The sequence below is a fragment of the Neofelis nebulosa genome, chromosome 2 (assembly GCF_028018385.1).
Source record: "Neofelis nebulosa isolate mNeoNeb1 chromosome 2, mNeoNeb1.pri, whole genome shotgun sequence".
Taxonomy (NCBI): Eukaryota; Metazoa; Chordata; class Mammalia; order Carnivora; family Felidae; genus Neofelis; species Neofelis nebulosa.
In genome coordinates, this window is record NC_080783.1 from 30,636,462 (window position 1) to 30,649,680 (window position 13,219).

The 13,219-nt window shown below is 39.5% G+C and overlaps 1 protein-coding gene across 3 annotated transcripts in view; it reads right to left on the bottom strand.

The window, feature by feature from the left end:
* The window catches only part of PARD3B (par-3 family cell polarity regulator beta), a 1,004,898-nt gene that overhangs the window by 75,162 nt on the left and 916,517 nt on the right, over positions 1 to 13,219 (bottom strand). The gene's annotated exons all lie outside the window — the stretch shown is intronic.

The following is a 13,219-nucleotide window of genomic DNA, read 5'->3' on the forward strand; positions in this document are numbered from 1 at the left end:
GAAAGGCTGCTTGGTCGAGTGAAAGTGGCAACCATATTTTAAAATGGCCTCCCTCGTGCATAGCGTCCTCACCGGCCCCAAGTCACTTTATTTCCACAGCTCCTCTCCCAGGTGTGGCTAGCAACAGCATTTTGCCACCGGAGTAACTCAGCCTTTCCCCACCCCCCTGCATTTCAACAGCACCAGACAGCTCTCAGAAGGATGTTGGGACCTGAGGTATTTTTGAATTCTTGATTATTTTTCACACCCCCTCCTGGGGAAAGTTCTGGGAAAACCGGAAGCAAGAACTTAACAACAGCTTCCGCCTCTCATAACACCCATGCTCCAAAGTGAAGGCTGGCTGAACACAACACAAAGAAACATGAAGATCGCGAGTATATTTTTAAAGTCTCTAAAATATTATTCATCATGACCAGAAACGATTTCTCCTTCTTTTTTAATGGATGAAGAAGTAAGCACTGCTTCTATAAATCTTTGCACCTCAGAAGGTGCCAACATTAATTTTGTATAAATTATCCATGTTCGAATGCCAAGGCATGATCACAAAGGAAAACTCAGAAGACAGTTATGTCAGTGCATTCACAGATTCTGGTCACCATTTTTCACTCACTGATTATTGCTACAAGTGTTGATTAATAGTGGTGCTCACGCTGCTAGAATGCATTTCCCTGGAGGTGAAGAAAACATTCAAGAAAAAAAAAAACAGAAAGAAGGAAAGATAATAATCAACCCATCCTTCCGCTACTCCGTAATAACCCCGTGGAGGGTGTGCAAATCATGGCTCCTGATGATCTCTGTTAGCAGCTTCTGAGCCATTTCACTAAAAAGATCATCCATATGCATCAGATCACCGATTTGTCAATCAGTTTATAAGGCAATTAAATGCTCCCTGATCTCCTCCTTCCCCCTTTGGGAAAGGATAAAGTGATATAAACAGCAGGGCTCCAAGAGTGGTGTTAGGACATCTCACACCCGGCTGGTCCCTCTCTGTGTCTTTGTACCCTGTTTGAATTCTGGGAGAAAGCTTCTATGATAATATTGTGCAAGACTGGAATTTACCAAGGCTGATTAGCTTAGGACTTATTTTTCTCTCATCAGTAATGCCATACCTCTTATCCATGGAGGGAAACTAATGAATTGGATTTAGAGAGCGAGAACATTTCTTAATAAATGCAATATGACAGGAGATATGAAAAACGCAGATGAGGATACCGCAGGGGAGGTTGGCATGACCAGGCGGTGTTACTTCAGACCCTGTTCAGACCTCAGTTGGACAAGGGATGGATCTTGAAGGCTATCAGTTTCTCTTTGTCTGGTTCAATAAGATCATTTCCTGCTTCACGTTTCTCTCTCTGGGTGGCTTTTCTTATCTTTTCTGTGACGTGTTTTTGTTCTTCTAATTCCTAATTGTCTCTAATGAGGAGCAGACAGGGGACGGCTACATTTGCAGTTCCCCTTTTGATTTAAGTGGAAAGACTAATTAGTATAAATTATGGCAAAAGAACTCAAGTCCCGTAAGTTGGAAAAAGAAAAGCAAGGGAATTTAGAATATTGTATCTTCTTGCACTGAATTTGCAATTTATGCAATCTTACACATGGAATCAGGTTGAAGTTCATTTTGGCTTTCCCATAAATTTTTTTTTGCAGGTCATAGTCAACATCAATACTGAAATCTCACCTTTGGGTCATAACCTTCTACTTCGACATCTCATCCCTCACCCACCTCCCTCCTGGCACTTCGTTCGGGATCCTGTGCAATATAATTACTTTACAACAGTTCTTCTCCAGGTGACTCGTGCCTCTGAATTACAGCCTTTTTTTCTTCCCCACTTCATCCAGCATGGATCTCTGTGTGGCCAACTAGGAAGATATTTTTTCTTTGCTTTGTCTCTCAGTGGAACTATGTGAGACATTCTGTTGGTGATTATGCAAAAAAGGAAGTCATCTTAGCTTCCAGCCCTCTAGCCACCTACAGGGCAGGGAGTTCTTGTCCACCATGAATGTTTCCCGTGACTCTAGCTCTCATTCTTTGGGAAACTGCGATAATGCTTAAGTAGTTAAATGTTTCCCTTTGTGAGAAGGAAAGAGAAGTTCAGAGATTAAAACAGAAACAAACATACAGACAAAAAAACCCATTACCTAAATCTGGTGGAAGACTTTCCAAGGGGGGGTGTCACATGATCTGGGCTCAAAGCTAATGATGTGATTGTCAGCAATCATGTACGTTTTCTGAGCCTCAGTTTTCCCTTCTGTAAAAATGGGTTCCTGTCTTCATTGAACTGCCTAGATGTAATGAATGCGATGAGGATAATGTCTTTCAAAATGCATGGCAGTATATAAAGTACCATATGTACATCAACGAGACGTTACTATGAGGACAGCTCATTTAATGCATGGAAAAGACCCCGTGAGAGCGTATTGTTGTTTAGGTGATCACAATGCTGCTAAATTCTCACTCTAATATCTCACTTTATTTGGTCGTTTCCAGCATTCATGAATGCAGAGACAGGCCAGGGACCAGACTGCTGAGCAAGAGGAGGAAATAAATGGAAAAGGCTCCCACAGATGGGCAGCCTCATAAGCAAGCATGCCCTTGCCAGTTTGAACCGGTGCTTGCATTTGGAGCTCCTCAGAGGAGAGGGATGCTGTATGAAGATGGCAAATCCCCGGCGGATTATTAACAGAGTCTCAGTCTTAGCCATTGCACTAACCAGAGCACTCTGCATTCTGCAAGGAAGCAGACAAAACAGAAAGGGGGGAAGTAAAAAAAAGGAGGAAGTAATAAACTGATACAACCTCTCAACTACAGCAACCACGAAATCCTTATTTTACTACAACCGAACAACCTACTACAGAGCGGCATTACATGTAAAGTAAATCAATGCCCTTATGATGCTAGTAGCTACTCCTCAGCCAAAAGTCCTCAAATCCCGTTAACCCTGTTGTGGGTGGGTGTGAGTAGCAAGACACAAGTCTCGAACGTATTAGGATAATATCTTTTCTCCCAAACTCCACGAGCAACTTCGGTGCGGCAGAGAACTGGGTTTAATATTTAACAAGTTGCAGCTGTAAGGCTAGATGTGTGCAGCAATTTCTTCCCATATGTTCTTGCATGCCATTCTTTTGCATCTCGTGCTGGAAACATGCATACCCTACGGACAGCGTTTCGTATTCTTCACAGCGCTGTTGGGTGGCACCTTCTTTGCCTGCTGATACCAAGTTGGCAGTTGGCGTAGCCTCTCCGTGATCTGGTATTATCTTTCATTCGTGCTACCAGATGGATACCAGATGGGTAATTGGAGCCAGCGCCCCTGCCCTGAGTCCACACCAGAGCCCATGGGCACAGACCTGTCAGCGGGCTGAGCCTCAAATGGTGCTTCAAAGAAATACTCCTTAAAACTGTATGCATCTGTTCCCTACGCTAATGACCCTACAGAAAAAAATAATAATAAAAAGGAAAGAAAAAAAAAAACTCTTGTAGACAAGCTTTTCTTTTACTAGATGCTACATCTGTAAGAAGAGGGGGAAAGTAACCATATAGGGCTTGTGGATGTCAAACTCATTTCTCGCTAGTGGTACCTCTAAAAAGCCACCAACTCAAATAGCCACATCAGTAGAGAAAGTGAAGGCTAATCAATCTATTCCTTTTTTGGTGATATCCGTACAATATAGACTCTCAATTCCAGAAGGGCAACTTCTACATGACATGTTCTGAGTTAAAAAAAAAAAAAAAAAAAAAAAAAGGAGAAAAAGAAAAAAAAAAGAAATCTAAGAGCTTTGAAAGACCTCAGTGATTCCTTGAGAAGAACACGGAGTAGAGATAAAAAGAAATGCACAAAATGGGAAAGACCTATAGGAAGAACTCATCCCTAATCTATTTCTCTTAAACTGATGCCTCGGTTGTCACTTGCGACAAATTACATTTAAAAAAATATCCTGATGGATCATCTGGTTGTCTCAAGTGTGTATTTCAGCAGTTCATTATGAAAGTTTATTTTCTAAATTAACTACAAATAAAGTGAAATCTTCCAACCATTCACTCACACAATGCTGTCAGCGATTTTTTTTTTCTAGCAGACATCAAAGCATATCCCCAATCCATGCCTGGCTCTCTTCATGCAGAAGTTATCACAAACAGGTTATGTGTTCCCTTAGGTTACTATGGAAACACTTTCTTTTCAGGTCATCCACTTACAAAGGTAACATTTGCATTAAAATATGTTAGAAGTTAATTTTTTTTAACACTCAAGTGGGGTCATGCCACCATATCCAGATCTATTATTTCAAAATCCATGAACATACATTGATTTAATCTATAAAAAGACTTGAATGAGGTGCTCACCCTATAGGTGTAATTGCCTGCACGTCAGGTAGGTACTTGGAGCATTGTGAAAGACACTAACCAAATTAACTTTTATCGCAAAGGAAAATGTGGCAGTGACCCACTAGCTGGCATTCCTCATTACGTTAATTTGTTGAATATTTACGTTTGTGTCATCTCTGACACAGAGAGAAGACACTGGAGATGAGAACACAGCTATGAAAAGGTTTGACAGCTTTAGAGATTATGAGATTACTCTGCCTCATTTTACCCATTTGAGCCATCAAGAATTCAATTTGGCAAGCATTTGTCTAAGGGCAGCAAAGCCCTCAGGATGGGTACAATGTAGGGCTAACACATGCACAAGCTCTCAACTAACTTGTGTGATCCTACACCAGGTAGGATGTGATTAAGTTTTACTTCCTGGTAGAAACAAGACATAGTAGAGAAGCACTGACAGAAGAAGGGTGATGTGGCCGGAGCAGCTGGGGAAGACTTTGCAAAGGAGATTATTGTGGCAGTGTAGACATACAAAATGTGGGCATATACTACTAACATATGGCATCATCCTGCAGGCTAATGGGACTACTTATGTAAGCCATCTTCTAGCTCACTCGTGTAGACCACTCGTTGGTGATTATAGCTGGCTGTTAATGAGGGACTCTGACCAAGTAAGAATCTCTGTGTCCCGTGGACCACGAGGAATTCCTCTTCAAAAGCAAACAACCCAGCTCTGGCTGCATCATGCAGTCAATGGCTACTTGCAAAAGGCAGTGAGATGAAGCCCATGCTTTACAGTGAAGGGAACTAGACTGTATATCCATGGAAACTTCTTTGTTATTCTGAGATGCTTACGGAGGAAGTATCTCCAACCTCCTCCTTTTCCTGAGAGACACCTAGAGAAAATGGCGCAGAATTCGACAAGCCTTTATCAGGTATATCCCCTCTACAGGAACAGCATTATGGGATGCTAGAAGAAGGAGGTAAACGTGGATGGTGAAATAGACTGTGAAAAGGGTATGTCTTTCATGCACCCTTCCACATTGAAGGAGAGGCAGGTGAGGTCTAAGGGCTGACCTCCATAAGGTTTTTATATGGCAGAAGAGACCTGAGTAGCCCTGTCTTTAACTTCCCTGGTCAGTTATCATGGCAGAGAAGACTACGTGGTATGCTGGAGCCAACAGAAGCTGAACCATTAACGACTGTTTTTACCAGCATCCCTGAACCACTGTCCACCTGTATGAAATAAGTAAAAGTTCGGCTCTTTCTCCTTCACTGATTTTGGTCACATACTACAGAATCAAAAGCTTTACTGTAGTCAAAATGTCTTTCTATCTTTTTCCTGTCAGAGGCCAGAGAGTCTTCTAGAGAAAGACGGTAGGATGTACTGACAGGATTCGTGCTAACCGCGTTCCTTGTCTCCTTGCAGTGTGTGCATGCGAGTGTATGTGTGTGTTTATGTTTCCGAGTAGATTGTTTTAATTATCCGCTCCATTATCTTTCTAGAAGCTGCACTTCATTGTATTAAGCATATTTATCAATAAGAAATGAATGCCATCCTGGGAACTGATTTGTTCAAGGTAACTTTCATTACAGTTACACTTGCATGTCTGATGATGGTTCTACACTTGTGCTGTTTTATTTATAGCTGCAGATCTTTCATATTGAAAGCTAAATGGGAGTCTCAGTGGCCACTTGTGTCCCTGACCAGAATTTGCCTGGAAAGAGATGTGGACATATGAGTTCCAGGAACACGTATGATTATTTTTCAATCACTACTTATTATGGATGAAGATTGGTCTCCCTCAGTCCACACCATGCCCAGATGCTATTTCCAAACAGTAGCAAATAAAGGCAGCACAGTTGCACTTTGGGTGTTGCATACCTCAGGAATTTTAAGCTAGACAAAAATACGATGATCATTAACGATAAAGCAATAAGCAGAAGTTCAGTGGTGTTCTTGTAAGTTGGAAACTTTTCCATGTCGATTAACTGAGTATCTTACATTTATTTTCTTACCAGAATTAAAAAGGTAGTCACATGGGATGTGGCATCTGTCCAGCTTGTTTCCTAGTTGACAATGGAAATATGACTAGGCAGTAAGCGCTGTAACCCGGAGACGAGCAGGGTGACATCAGAGTTGAGCTTGCTATCAAATTGGAGAATCACTCTTAAGGTAGAGAAGCCTGTAGGATTCTACAGGCTTTCTGACTGGCACATGTCTGGGCACACACACTTACCAACAGTTAAGGAAAGGAGGCCAAAAAATCAAGTACTTTTTCTAGAACTCCACCTTGCAATATTGGAAAGTGTGTATCCACTACCACTTCTAGCTTTGAAGTCAAAATTGTGTCACCGCCAGATACAAGGATAGCGTTTGAATGGGACAGATGGTGAGAGTTGCATAAGGGTGGAGAAGCACATGCCCATGAGCCTACAACCAGCACTCAGGTGTAGCTAGAAAACACAGTGGGGCAGAGATTAAAAAAAAAAAAATGGCTCTGAGAGGAAAGGAGAGATGAGACCAAACTGAAACAGAATCTGTGTTCAAGATTGTCCATGATAAGATGGCAAATTGATAGGATTTGGGGTGAAACTGAAATGGGTGACCAATCCAAGCCAGGGAATTCCAATAGGAACTGTATCGCTAAGGTTCTAGGGGTTCCGGAGGTATCAGCCTCAATGGAAATCTGATACTCAGGAGGAGGTGAAGTCCCAGACCCTGAGAAACAGGAGGTCATAAAGATCAGAGTAGGGCTGGCTTGATTCGAAGAACACTTTTGAAAAAGGATCTCACGGATTTTCCTATACTCTCCCAGGACTGGGCACAGATCATAAACCTATAGGAACCCAAGTAATCGTATTTGCAGGGGTAAAGGTGGGAGGGAGGCAGTCAAGGAGGGGGAGGGGAGAGTCTGGGAAGGGAAGGGGGCCAGGGAGTCAGTCAGGCCCTTTTTGAAATTCTCATTCAAATTAAGCTGTCACCAAAAGGGACAGTGAGTATCAGTTTGATATGAGAAAGAACAAGCATTCAATAATGCTGCGGTCTCATGCATACCGTTGTAAACCCATAGTGAGAATTTTCTACTATATTATAAATATGATTCTGTTATTGGATTATCATCCACACTGAAGACCTCGGTATAGGAATTAATAAAGTCATGCCACCAGTGTATCTATGTCTGTGGCAGGAACTTCACTTTTCATTCTAAATAACTATAACAATGCAGCTTGGCAGAGAAAATAAGATTTTTATATATTCATAGGTAACTACATATACATAACCCTTCACATGACATTCTAATTATTTTTTACATCTTTAATGTAAACAAGAAAACCAACAACTCAACCCTCTGAATTTCTGGGGCCCTTTCAGCTCAGCCCTACTGAAGTTACACTGATGGGCAACTAGGAAGCCAACTTTCTTACTACATTTTGCAGCCTCCTTGAAATGGTCAGGAAACCAATTTGGAAGTTTTACACCATGTCTCGCTTCTGCAGGACCATTTACAGAAAAGCTAGGAGTTGGTGTAGGAGGGGGGAAAAGCCATAATATTTTCCAGCCATATCACTAGATTGGCATTGTTTTACTGTGTGTGAATAAGAATAGGCAGCAGCTAGGAAAATGGCCTTTGTGATGCAGTAAAACCGTCCTGGAGCTTGCCATGATTCACCATTACGAAATTCCTTCTTAAAGGAGGTTTAAACATTACAATGAGTATTGAATTCTGGACTCAGGGACAGTGTGAGTGCAGGCAATTTACCACTGATCTCCCAGATTCTGCAGAAATGGCCAGTGGGTGAAACCTGCACCTGTGCTCAGTATGCAGGAGTGTTGCTAGAAATGGTGCCACAGACCAAACCGCAAGGGGGCCATGGTACCAGAACATTAACTGATCTTCCTGGGGAGCTGGCAGAGAAGGCTGAAACTGTTCTTCTGCCTGAGGTGAGGCCGGAAGAAAGGTTATGCGGCTGATGAGGAAACTAACGTGGATATTTTCTTGTTTGTGGAGTGGCAGACTTTCCATACCGTCCACCTGGAGAGCAAAGGGTTCTCAAGGTGGCTGTCACACGGGAAACAAACCTAAAAGAAAGTGTTCCCTCCTAATTTGTGGGCAATAGTATGAGGATGAAGGGTAGACGCAGCCACAGGTAATACACAATGACAGGGCTGGGGCAAATAAAAATCAGGGCACAGAAAGCTGATCCCTTGTCCACGATTCCAGAGAAACCATCTGAGAAACTAAGCAGACGCAAGGTTCTCCTCCAGGCATTGCTCAGGACTTTGGTTCCTTTCCTGTTTTCAAGCTGCCAAACCTCTAACAGGAGGTGTGATTCCAGGTGTGACAGCCAGGCCCGCCATTGAGGTAGGAGAGGACTTCTTTACAGTTAGGTGTCAGGATAAGAGAATCAAGGAAACTTCAACCATCTTGTTTAAGGAACAACATCTAGCTTTCAATTAAGGAAACAGACAAGAAGTCAACACAGAACTGTTAACAGGAGGGCTCAGGAAGAACCTGGTAAAATGAATGAAAAGAGCCCAACAGCTAGAAGAATTTAGGTGAAAATTTTGAGTATCATGAATAAAGAAAGAATCCGATAAGATTCCGATAGGGAAAACAGGTTACTTAAAAAGAAGAAAAATCATGTCAGCCTTGGATTTTTTCTTCCCTGATATTAAAAACCATAAGACGATGGAATGTCTAGGGAAAAATCCCTTAGAAAGCAGGTATGTCATTCATTTAACAAATATTTATTATATACCTCAAAGCACCAGGCATGGTTGTAAGTGTTCAGATTTATACATAAAGGATACTATCAGATTTCAAGGATTTAGAAATATACTAACTATATATCCTTCCTGAAGTGAAATTACTCAAAAGGGTAAGCATGTTAACAGAGAGATGAATCAAGATAAAGAGCCCAATGCTGGGGATGTTGTAGCAAACGGGCTGGCATTAGACACGAAACATAACCCCTGGATGATATCAAACGTGCCACATAAAAAACATTAAAAGAGAAGACATACCCTCTTCTTTAAAGACTCAGTCTAAAATAGCACATGTTAAAAGTGTGAGGGAAAGTTGTGATAACATATAGTCACGTCCCTTTGTTCCTTTTACATGGAAGGAACTCAACAGAGATGATTTCATTTATGCTGTTGATAGAGAAGACAGGATAAAGAATGTTTTCATAAAGTCAGTATGAGTGAAACTACTAAATAAAAAAAATCCAAGAAAATATAGCACATGGGGTACAAAATAGGAAACGGAACAAGGTGTGCAAACCCCAAAGTCCAAAACAAAATGACAGAAGGAATAAGAACGACAGTTATAATAACAGATATAACTGAGCTAGACATTTCTTTGGAAGAAAAAAAACCTCAGAATGAATCAAACATCACATTTCAACCTTTTCCAAGAGACAGACCTAAAAAAATGACGCACAATGCCTCAGAAACAAAATGGTACTTGGGGACTTTAACCTCAGGTTCATCTGTCTTTGACAGACCTAGAAAGTGATAAATAAGGACATACGATATCAGAAACAATATAATTAAGTTATCTAACTATATTATGCCAATGGTAGGACACACGTTTCTCACACTTAAACATTTGAGAAATGAATGGGGATGGCTCCTAATATAAAAGTTTACATTAAAAAATGTTTATTTATTTGAGAGAATGGGCGTGCAAGCAGGGGAGAGGCAGAGAGATGGGGGAGAGAGAGAATCCCAAGCAGGCTCTGCGCTGTCAGCACAGAGCCTGATGCAGGGCTTGATGGCACCAACCATGAGATCATGAACTGATCTGAAATCAAGAGTCGGCCATTTCACCAAATGAGCCACCCAGACACCCCTAAAAGCTTGCATTTAATGTGGTGGTGTTTTCTTTTTGTTCTTGTCCTGAAAAGCTGTCATTATATTTATAGTGTGTATAACAATTATGCTGACTTATATTTAAGGAAATATAGTGACACATGTATGTTATATACTAGAATGAAAGTATCACAAGGCAGAGATTGTTGCCCATTTTGCTCTCTGCTACATCCTCAGCAGTTTGCCAGAGCTTGGAATGTCATAGGCACTCAATAAGTATTTATTAAATAATAAGCATTTTTAGAAAATCATCAGTTTAAATTTAATTAATTTGACTCTTTAAAGCTTTATTCATTCATTCGTTTGTTCATTAATTCATTCATTTCGAGAGAGAGAGAGCATGTATGTAGGGGAGGGGCAGAGAGAGAGTGAGAGAGAGAGAGAGAGAGAATCCCAAGCAGGCTCTATGCCCAGTACATGGCCCCACAGGGGGCTTCATCTCACGACTGTGAGATCATGACCTGAACCAAAGTCAAGAGTTGGATGTTCAACAGCCTGAGCCACCCAGGTGCTCCTAAATCATCTAAATCTTTAAATGACAAAGTTACAAATACTATGTCAACTTTTAATAAATGCCCCAAGTTGCAGAATTCAATATCCTTGGCTACAAAATAGTAAAATTATACATTCATTATAAAATCTTAGGTGGAAAAAACCTAAATCCTTAAAAATTAAAATAATGACTATGTAAGTCATTCTTGGTCAAAGAAAAAAATCTTAAATTTCAAATTACCTAGAAACAAAATAAGAGGAAGAGCATTAAGATAGTAACATTTATGGAAGTACATCAAAATAAATTAAAAAACAGGGGTGCCTGGGTGGCTCAGTCAGTTAAGGGTCTGACTTCGGCTCAGGTCATGATCTCACAGTTTGTGGGTTCGAGCCCCGCGTCAGGCTCTGTGCTGACAGCTCAGAGCCTGGGGCCTGCTTCAGATTCTGTGTCTCCCTCCTTCTCTGCCCCTCCCCCACTCGCACTGTCTGTCTCTCTCTCTCTCAAAAATAAACATTAAAAAATAAAAATTAAAAAAACCAAACTCATTGCCTTAAATTATATTGTTGCTGAACATGATTAAAAAGTAACTAAAATAAATAAGCTAAATAATTCAAAAAGTTTGCTTTATCTCTTCTTAAGAAGAGAAAAAATAAGTTCATGAGGTAAAAATAAATGTATTAGCGGGCGCCTGGGTGGCGCAGTCGGTTAAGCGTCCGACTTCAGCCAGGTCACGATCTCGCGGTCCGTGAGTTCGAGCCCCGCGTCGGGCTCTGGGCTGATGGCTCGGAGCCTGGAGCCTGTTTCCGATTCTGTGTCTCCCTCTCTCTCTGCCCCTCCCCCGTTCATGCTCTGTCTCTCTCTGTCCCAAAAATAAATAAAAAATGTTGAAAAAAAAAATTAAAAAAAAAAAAAATAAATAAATGTATTAGAACACAAAAACAGAATTAGTAAATATATTAAGTGGCAAAAAAACATAAAAAAAAATACTAAAAGGTTGACAGTTTCAATGAAATAAATAATGTTACGGAAAAAGATAGCAAATTTCCAAAATTTAGTAAAGGAGGAAACATCTTCTTTTCCAAAGATCTCCATCTATGGGAAAAGTTGAAAAAGGTGTCAAAGAATTACCCACAAAAAGCATGAGGCTAGATGGTTTTATGGATGATTTATTTGAAATCTTGACAAAGAGATAATTCCTAGACTATAGAAATTGATGTAACATATAGTAACAGAGGAGATGCTACTCAAATCATGTTACAAAGGTAATATAACTCTTCTATGTAAAACTGCTACCGTTAGGGGGAAAACCCCTTAGATATCACTTTTCTTTACAAATGCAGACACAAAATCACAAATGGAAATACCTATAACTCATGTCCAGCTCTATCTTAAAAGAAAAAACAGACATCTTGTGGTATGTGAGTGTAGATTTATTTTTTCATCACTGCAAGGGCCATTCAATATTAGAAACTCTATTAATATAAATCATCTCATTAATAGAAAAAGAAGAAAAACCATATGACCATCTTGATAGATGTTTAAATGCCTTTTGAAAAAACTAACAAAAATCTCTGGTTTGTTGACACAAAAATTAAAGCTTCTTTTTCTCTGAAGTATCACAAAGTTAACAGGCTATTGACAAAGTTAGAAAAATTTTCTGAATGGTATTTGATAGTAGAGGCTTAATAATACTCTACATCAAGAACATTTACAATTTAAAAGCAAAAAAGGCAAACACTATAATAGAAGAAAAGGAAAATTCATAAAAAAGAAGAAATCTACATGACCAATAAACACATGAAATGTTGTATCTCAGTTGTAATTTAATGAAAACAAAATAATTTATATGAGCTATCAAACTGGTAAAAACTAAGAAAAATGAAAACAATGAGATTTAGTAGGTCTGGTATAAAGCCTGTACAAAACGGACCATTAACATTTGTTAAATATTTTAATAAATACGCTGCTGGGGAGAATACAAACTTCTCGGCTTTTCTGGAGGCAATTTGTATCAATTAAAATATTTTTCATAGCCTTATATTAAATAATATTTTATATTGATTTATGATAAAGATAAAGAAATAATTTAAGAATGCAAAGATTTATCTATATGACTATCTATCTATAATTATTACCTCATTACATATAGGAAATAATGAAGATAACCTAAACATCTAACAATGATAGCATGATTAATCAATTAGTGAATTAAACATTACATTCAAATTTTTGCAGATTATTTACTGGCACAAGAAATGCTTATAATATAACAGAAAGTGAAAAAAGTAGCTCCAGTAACAGCATATCAAGTAGAAGCTCAATTTAATTACTACATGTGATATGCATGTATGTGCGTGTATTTGTATAAGATAGGCCAAAGCATAAAGTATTCATTTATTGTGTGGTTGATGATACATGAGTTACATTTCTGCTTTAACACTTTTACCTATTATGTAAATGATTACAGTGAGCATGTATTACATTTATAATAAAAAAATTAATGTAAAAGGTAAAAATAGTGACTTCA